Source organism: Pinus tabuliformis, chromosome 8 (assembly GCF_031772625.1).
Source record: "Pinus tabuliformis cultivar Carrire ecotype Pingquan chromosome 8, CPIR1, whole genome shotgun sequence".
Classification (NCBI taxonomy): Eukaryota; Viridiplantae; Streptophyta; class Pinopsida; order Pinales; family Pinaceae; genus Pinus; species Pinus tabuliformis.
The window spans coordinates 242,296,265-242,304,674 of NC_142294.1; the positions used below are offsets into that span (position 1 = coordinate 242,296,265).

General features: G+C 35.8%; 1 pseudogene; it reads left to right on the forward strand.

Moving 5' to 3' along the window:
- The first annotated feature begins 4,026 nt into the window (after positions 1–4,026).
- On the forward strand, positions 4,027–6,595 carry LOC149235041 (type IV inositol polyphosphate 5-phosphatase 7-like; annotated as a pseudogene).
- Positions 6,596–8,410: the final 1,815 nt, after the last annotated feature.

Sequence of the window (8,410 nt, forward strand, 5' to 3'; positions counted from 1 at the left end):
TGGTGAATCACACTGGGCATTGGCCTAAAATTTTTCTTATATAATTTATACCAAAAAACTTTTCTTAATTATTATTATTGTTTAATAATAATAATAATAATTTATAATCTCCCGATCAGGATGAGGAAACGTGGAGGTGATAATGGCAAGGGAATTTATTATAAGGATGGGACAGAAGGAAGTGACCGCAGGTATCAGGTCACCGTCCCAACAAGCGAAATGAATACTCTGTCAGACAAAACTTCAAGTGGCAGGGGTGGGAAAGGAGGAGTACAGATGATTGAGGAAAATGGCGGTGGTTATGACTGGGAGAGAAGGACGGTGAAGAAGCATAACAAGAAGGTGATGGGAGGCGAAGAAAATGATAATGCGGATGGAATGAAGGAGGAACGGCTTGAGGAGAAAGAGGAAAACATTACCAGGGTAATCAGCAAGCTTTGGTACGTACAAACTGCTCTTATAACCTTACTTGTTCTCCTTTTTATCAGTAGATTGAATAACAGTCAGTGGTGGGAGGAGATGGGAGGTGGAAAGATTCTGGGAAAACTGGGAAGGCCCCATGTTTCGCAGTATGAGGACCATCTGGAGAGATCCCAGGGATGAGGAAGAAACTGCAGTAAGGAGCAAAGGTGGAGAAATAATGAGGAAAACGAGAATGGGACATCCATGGCTGGAAGCAAAAGAGAGATTGACGTCGGAGAATTGCCGATGGACCCCTTAAAATGGTACCTGACCCGCATGACAGAGGGAGAGCTTCACCCCCTGAACTCGGGAAAGGATTATCATGAACAGAGCATAAAAATGGAAGGGGAGTGTAGTAGGAGGAACGAAATACCAAAGAGTCAAGTGGTTCCCGATGAAGAGAATGAAACTGTTGTAAATCTAACACCTGTGATTGATGTGTGTGAACAGGAGGAGGTAGAAGCCAGGATGGCTCGACAGGGTCGAAGGCATGGTCGAGGAGGCAGGGGTCGCCCGAGACAAAGTGATCAGGGTGATAGGCCTGTGGAGGAACCCAAGAATCAACATAAAGAGAGGCGGTCTGCCCGGACTGTTAGCCAAGAGGCAGCCCGTGCATACCAAGAGGAAACGGACGAAGACATTCGCCGTATAATTCAAAATCTGGAGGAAAGAATCCTTGAAGAACAGTCGGGCTCAGAAAAGGAAGAATGGACTACTCTAGTTAGTGACCCAAGCAATACAAGGGGGAGACAGACGCTAAATCGAAGATCTCTGCACATTTATTGGGTTTTGAAGAGTCTTTTGGCAAAGGCCCTGGAACAAGTTGCTAAAGAAATCGCTGAAATTGCCAATGGAATCCCAAACGTTCAGAAGGAAATGAAAAATTTCCAAACCATTATGATCAACCAAAACAATAAGTTGGCAGAGATATCTCAGACCCTGTCCAGGATAGCAAGTTTGGTCACAAGCCAGGAGGATCATGCGAAGTTCCCCATGGACACAAACAGAGATACTGGAACGAGAACTGCCTGATGCGGAGGACGATACACTGGAGGTTTTTTGTTTCTTTAAAAATACTGTTTTATGTTGCATAGAAGTTTATTAAGTAATTTCACATGTTATGTTTATATAGCCAGTAAGGACAGAATTATAAAATTTTGGTTTTGGAATGCCTACAGTAAACTGAGGTGGCCAACAGACCTGGTTTCCCCTTGGGGCAGGTTGAGGCCACCATAACTTTGTATCTGGTTTTTATGCTTATTGTGAATAGAAAAGAAAAGAACTACGTTACATACAAAAAAATGAATTTATAATTAATAAATAATAATAATAATATTATTAATTGTAGAGTTGAGGCTTCTGTGATCCATAACCGTTGGTGTCTTTGCTCTAGCTATTTAAACAGGCTAAGCTGGATCTGTTTTTCAACTTGTCCTGACGATGAACCACACTGGTTGGTTCGAAACGCGTCGACAAATATTATTAATATTAATATATAAAAATAATAATAATAATAAATATGTTTTTTTTTATTAATGTAATTATGTTAGTATTATACCACAATTGAATTGAATGAATGCATTTTTTTTAGGAAAGTACACTGTATTTGGAACTGTGGAATTGAAGGGGATATTTTGAAAAAATGGTTCAAAATTTCAATTGCAATTTAGTATTTGTGAAAAAACATTTTAATAAGTTTATAATGATTTTTGTTTTAGCTTTAAATTTGGGAGTGTTCCTCGCCCATTCTTAAGGCTACAGGATCGTGTATTTAAATTATTTAAAATTTACCGCTTTACCGTTCATGGTACGCTGTCGACATATCGTCCGTTTTTGCGTCCTGGAAAGTCCCCGACGCGACGGCTACCGCATCTCGTGAACGCGAATTTCTCGGCAATCCTTTAGCCGAATCGAAGCCATTAAATGTATGTGTTATTGCAATCCAGAATATATCGGTTATTCCGCTGGAGAAGCATGTTGAGGACTGCTCTTCCGCACAAGTGCTGCCTGCTCCTGTCCCGTCTCTGTGCTCCCTGACGAAGCAATTAGCTCCAAGAAAGTGGACGAATTCTATTTTATTATCAACCAAGGAGAGCTTTAGGGAACCTTGTGTATATGTTGTTTTTAAATTATAGCTAAGTGACTTGATCCCTACAATTAATATCGCAATTCATTACATGGGATTTAAACTATGATATTAATATCGCAATTCGTTACATGGGATTTAATTAATTCATTACATGCGATTTAAACTCTGATATGTTAAATTTAATTTTAATTTTGTATATGTTAATTACCTAAATAATTTGGTATTTTTTTGTTTGAAATTATATTAACTACAATTGAAAATTTCTATTTAATAAGGATGTTAGTAGTGTTGTTTTGAAAACCTTTTTTAAAAGTAATGGAGGATATTTTATTTTAATTAAATAATTAATTTTTATGCCCTAGAATTATTTAAGAGAAAAAAATGATGTTGTGTTACCTTGTGTTTATTTTTTTTCAAATCTTCTTTCGTGTCACGTAAGTGCATCCTACAACCTTATTAGTCCCTGCCTGGGACTATAGCGATCGATGGATCATTGATCGCGGATTAATTCATTCGTTGACCATGTTTTTTTTGGCGTTATCATCATTTAACCAATGTTTTAGAATGATAATTTTTGTCTATTAAAATTTTAACAAAGGTTTTTGGCTGGGCAAGAAAGGACCTCTTATTGCAAGCTTCGCTTATACCAATGTAAAAATGTGGTGACAAGTTATATTTTATCCAAAGTCTGGAAAATTGTGGTGACAAACATGAAACTTAGGCGCATGCAAAGTTTATTATATAGCTGCCACCTCTCACCTCTCAGGCAGCTGGCTACCACCGTCTGCCACCTCTCAGGTAGCTGGCTACCACCGCCTTTCAATTTCTTGCCACCAAACACAATATGAAATTAGTCTTTACCATCTTCGGAGGAAGGTTTCCCGTGAGACTATTGTTGGATAGGCTTCAAAGCCGACGTCTGCAATGGCAGGAGTGGCAGCAATGAGTGATGAAAGAGAAATGTTTGTTCTCTGATGAGAGGGACCTACTATTATGCTGCTCTATTTGTCACTCTCATGGTGCTCTGTTCGCAAGTATATTTGTCTCTATATTTGCAGTTGTTTGCTCGTTGAGCTAAATGTATGTTTGGCAGGTATGAGTTCCAAATGCAGTATGGATCGATAGGCTGGTCTGTAGGAGCAACACTGGGATATGCTCAAGCAACGCCAGAGAAGCGTTTAATATCATGCATTGGTGATGGAAGCTTTCAGGTGCAGATGCAAGGATTTTTATATAAAATTCTGTAATATTTTATTTAATGAATAACATGCTTATCCACCCCTTTATTTGGCGATTTAGGTTTTGCTATAAAATAAAAATGGAACACGGAGTTTTAGGCTTTGTATTTTATGAAATGCTTGAACTACATTAACTAGTTTTGTCATAGTTCAATGCCTGATTTGCTGTTCTGTTTTGCATAGGTTTTGACATCTAGATGCTAATCGGGATCTGTATTAAGTGTTCACTAGGCAACGATGAAAGCTGCCTGTGAGAAGAAAAGCAAGGTAATTTCATTGTGGACAAATCAGTTTGAGGCCCTTGCTTATGTCTTTTAGATTGACTGCATGGGACAAGAAATTGCAGGCTTTTAGGGATCCAGTGGAAGGAATTGTTGAATTCATGTTTCCTTTTGCGCAGTTCTCTTGGCCAAAGACGTTAGTTAAGAAATGGTTCAATATTAAGAGTAAAGCTCACAAATTCCATGCAAATGAAATTGGAGAAGGTTACGCTAGTAAAGGTGATTCTTACCCTTATGTTTAATGCTAGTTTTTTCTTTTTTCTTTATCTCTTCCCTGCCTTCTTTCAGGTTTCCCTAAGGGACGGCCATATCTAAGTGCTTTTCTTCCTTCTAATCTGCGTGCTATACAGATAATGAGGAAATGTTCATTGAAAGGCGCTGAAGTTGCTCTGATAAGGATTCCTTCGTCTTTAGGAAAAGTCCGGCAGGTACTAGAATCTAGACCCTTAGATTGAGATTACATGTTATCTGTTGCTTGTTGGTTATCTTCTTGTTTGGCCTGTTGCGGACCTCCTAAGCCAAAGGCAGAACATGGATTTAAATTTGAGCGCTGAACTTCCTCATGTCAAAATCAAACCTAAATTTTCTATTTATTTTAATTTTCTCTGTTTTTTAACTCTACTTGCAGATAGGTGGTTGAAAAAGAACCCGGACAAAATTAAGCGCGGAAGAATGGAACCTGAAATGTCCCAAGTCACCGATGTCCAAGACTTTCGGTATGTAAATTTTGAAGTCTGTGTTGCATTTGTTCAGCTTGTCAATGAATTTGTGTTCCGATTGCCAGTGTCATTAAAATTCAATGGGCAAACAGGTTATTTGTGGCAACATGGAATGTGGGAGGCAAAGCTCCTTCAAATGGCTTGAATCTGGAAGAATGGTTGAATAACTCACCTCCAGCGGCTATCTATGTCTTGGGGTATGGACAAATGATACTGTTGTTTGACATTTAAGGAGTTTCTGGAAAGCCTATATAGATATAAAATTTCTGATTTTTGATGGGCAAGTTATGTTCGAGGAATTTTTCAATTCACGCTCTTGAGAAGCCTTTTTTACAGGTTTCAGGAAATTGTTCCTTTAAATGCAGGGAATGTGATGGGGTCAGAGAATAATGGTCCTGTTGCCAAATGGCTTAGCCTTATTCGGAAAACACTCAATAAGTCACAGCGTGAAGGCAGTACCAATTCTAGAAGCTCTTTATCACCAGGTTGTGCAAAGTCCACGGACATGGTAGACACAGTTATAAGTTTGGATTCTGATTTTGAGGGTTCAAGGTCACAGAAGAACGACCCTTTCTACCATAGGAGATCATTTCAGGTCCTAGGCTAGGGTTCCAAAATGGATGATGATTCTGCCAATAGGGAGCCAAAATTGCAGAGGAATTTCAGTGTTTCTGATCAAATGTTGATGGGCAGATCTATAGGAAGGACAGATTCTGATAATACTATCAAATCTTTGCACTCAGATGATGAATATGTTGCATGTGCAGCAGATTCGCCTTCAGCTTCTACTATGTTTTTCTCTCTGGTGCCAGATAGCCCTGCAGTGGACGATAGATCTAGTTATGGCCAGATGAATTACTGTTTAGCTGCCAGCAAGCAAATGGTTGGCATATTCCTCTTAGTTTGGGTGAGAAGCGATTTGAGGCATTATATACGTAATCTCAAAGTGTCATGTGTTGGAAGGGGCCTGATGGGTTACCTTGGCAACAAGGTGTGGCACATTTCTGTCAAAAAGTGATTCTCATGTTTTATGATGTTGCATTTGCTGTTCCAAACATGGACAATGACGTTTTATGTTTTGCACCCCTAAGAATGTTTGATTTTTACCCTAGTCATTGCTGAATGCACATGACGTCTCTGAGTTAATAGGGGTTTAGATCAATTTCTCCAATTAAACATATTGATTCAATCATACTTTTGCAGGGCTCAATATCAGTTAGCATGACTCTCCATCAAACAAGCTTTTTATTTGTAGCAATTTGACTTCTGGCCAGAAAGATGGCGATGAGCTCCGGGGGAATTCTGATGTCATGGAAATCATAAAAAAGACTCGCTTTCGACGGGTTTGTAGATTTGCTGGAGAGGATTCACCTGAAACTATTTTGGAGCACGAGTAAGTCTGAATTGAATACTTTAGAAGGATCATCTTTTTGTTCCCACATCATTGAGTTGAACTTTAATATTTTAAACTGTTTCTGAAGGATTTATGTTCTATTTTGCTTATTGCTTGAGTCCATTTTGATATTGTGGATAAAATTTGCAGTCGAGTTATTTGGCTATGGATAAGTCTCAGTAACTAGATGGGTATTGCGCAATGATTATGGAGTATATTTGAGTTACAACGCACATTTTTGAGGAGAGGTTGTCAAAATTATGAATCTCTTAATATGCTCAATAATAGAGTGAACTTATGAGCATGAATTACTAGAATTTCTAAACAGAGCTGGACTCTGCTCGGGCAAGCCGGCCATATGCCCCTGTCTGGTAACAGAAGAAATGAAATGGGGAATTGGCATCGGCGAGTAATTTCGTTTTGGACAATTCGTTCCAATTAGTGCTTGCCAACGGCAACAATTGTCACACACTTGCAACAACATTCGGCAACTTGCTAATTTTTCGGTTATATAGGCAGGGACTACCGGCTGCATGCAACACTTGTTAAGTTAGAAAGAAACTTACCTACGGGAAATTATAAAATAACGATATAATTTAATGGTTATCTTTTGAATTTTAATTTATATAAATTTTATATATCACTTAATATTATTATTAAAAATTATTATTATTTGAGAGAGAAAATTAATTATTATTATTTGAGAGAGAAAATTAACAATTTATATTGGTTAAAAAATAATATATTATTTCTGAAAATTAAATTTTAATAATTTATTTTATATAATAAATTTATCTATTTTAAATAAATCATTCCAAACAATTTAAAATATAATATAATATATAATTTAAACCGAAAATAATAAATATTCACAAAAGGAAAAAACCAACTCAAAAACTTGTCTTTTACATTTATTACAATAAATAAAACTTGAATTTTAATTAATTTTATTTAATAAAACTGGTTGAGCAACTTTGTAATTCAAATTTAATGTACTTTTAGTGGGTACTAAATCTATCTTTAGATTTTTTAACGATGATTGGGTATAATACTATATCGAAAGGTCAAAAATAATGAAAAATGTATAATTAGGGTAGGGAAAATTTATTAAGATAAGTTAGTGTATTTTGCATAATTTAGGAATATACTTTTACAAAAAATTTAACATAATATTAAAACATATATTAATATTAAAGTAATTTTTTATAAATTTATTTTTATAAGATACATTTTCTTGAAAGTAATAAATTTTCTAAGTATTAGATGTTTACAATAGATTTAAAACTTATAATAATGTATTGTAAATAGTTAAAATGTTTTGAATGAGTACAAATCACAATAAAAAGTCTTTTTCCATGTTTCTCTTTACTTGGAATCAAAGCTTACCATTATTCTCTATATTATTAGAGTTTTTAATTAAAATTATTTATATATGATTAATTATTTATAATTAACTAAAAATATGATATTAATTGGGTTTGCATATTTTGTAAAAATATTGATCCTAGAAAGCAAGAGGTTGAAATTATTTTGCAAAACGCTTTTATACAAATACTAACACACATTTTGTTTTATAAACCATAGAATTGCGAGTAATTATTTGTAAGGTCTCTAAGTGAAATTTTAAAGTATCATGCTCATTTATGTTTGATACAAGTTTTGACATTAGCTAAAGTGTTGGCTCCCTTAAAATAGTTGGTCAAATTATCTAGGGAGATACATTTTTCCATGGAAAAATCCTTTATATTCCAAGAAGAGAAGATACATGTACTAGTCCTTAACGACTCCAAACGTAAGGTCATTGTAGACTCGTACCTATGAGAACATTCCCAATTCTATTACATATAAATTTCGATTGATTGGGGAATTTGGTTGATACACTTACATGTTCATTAGTATCGAAGCCCAAAATATACTAGCATGAAATTGAAGGCGTTACAACAACAAAACCAAAAGTATAACAATTTTATCCTTGCAATTTACATTCTCAATTTTATCAACATTTTTCAAGAAAAACAAAAGCATTAAAACTAAGTAGCAACATCAGAAGAAGAAAGACATATATTGGGCCTCTTGGACTTATACCCAATAGTCGAGAATGAGCCCTCTTGACATTCTAAGGATTCTTTTGACAATTGATATGCAAATTAGTTGAGCTATCGTAGAATGTGAGACTATGAAATCTATTCCATTCAAACAATATGTTATCGAATTTGAGCCAAAAGGTG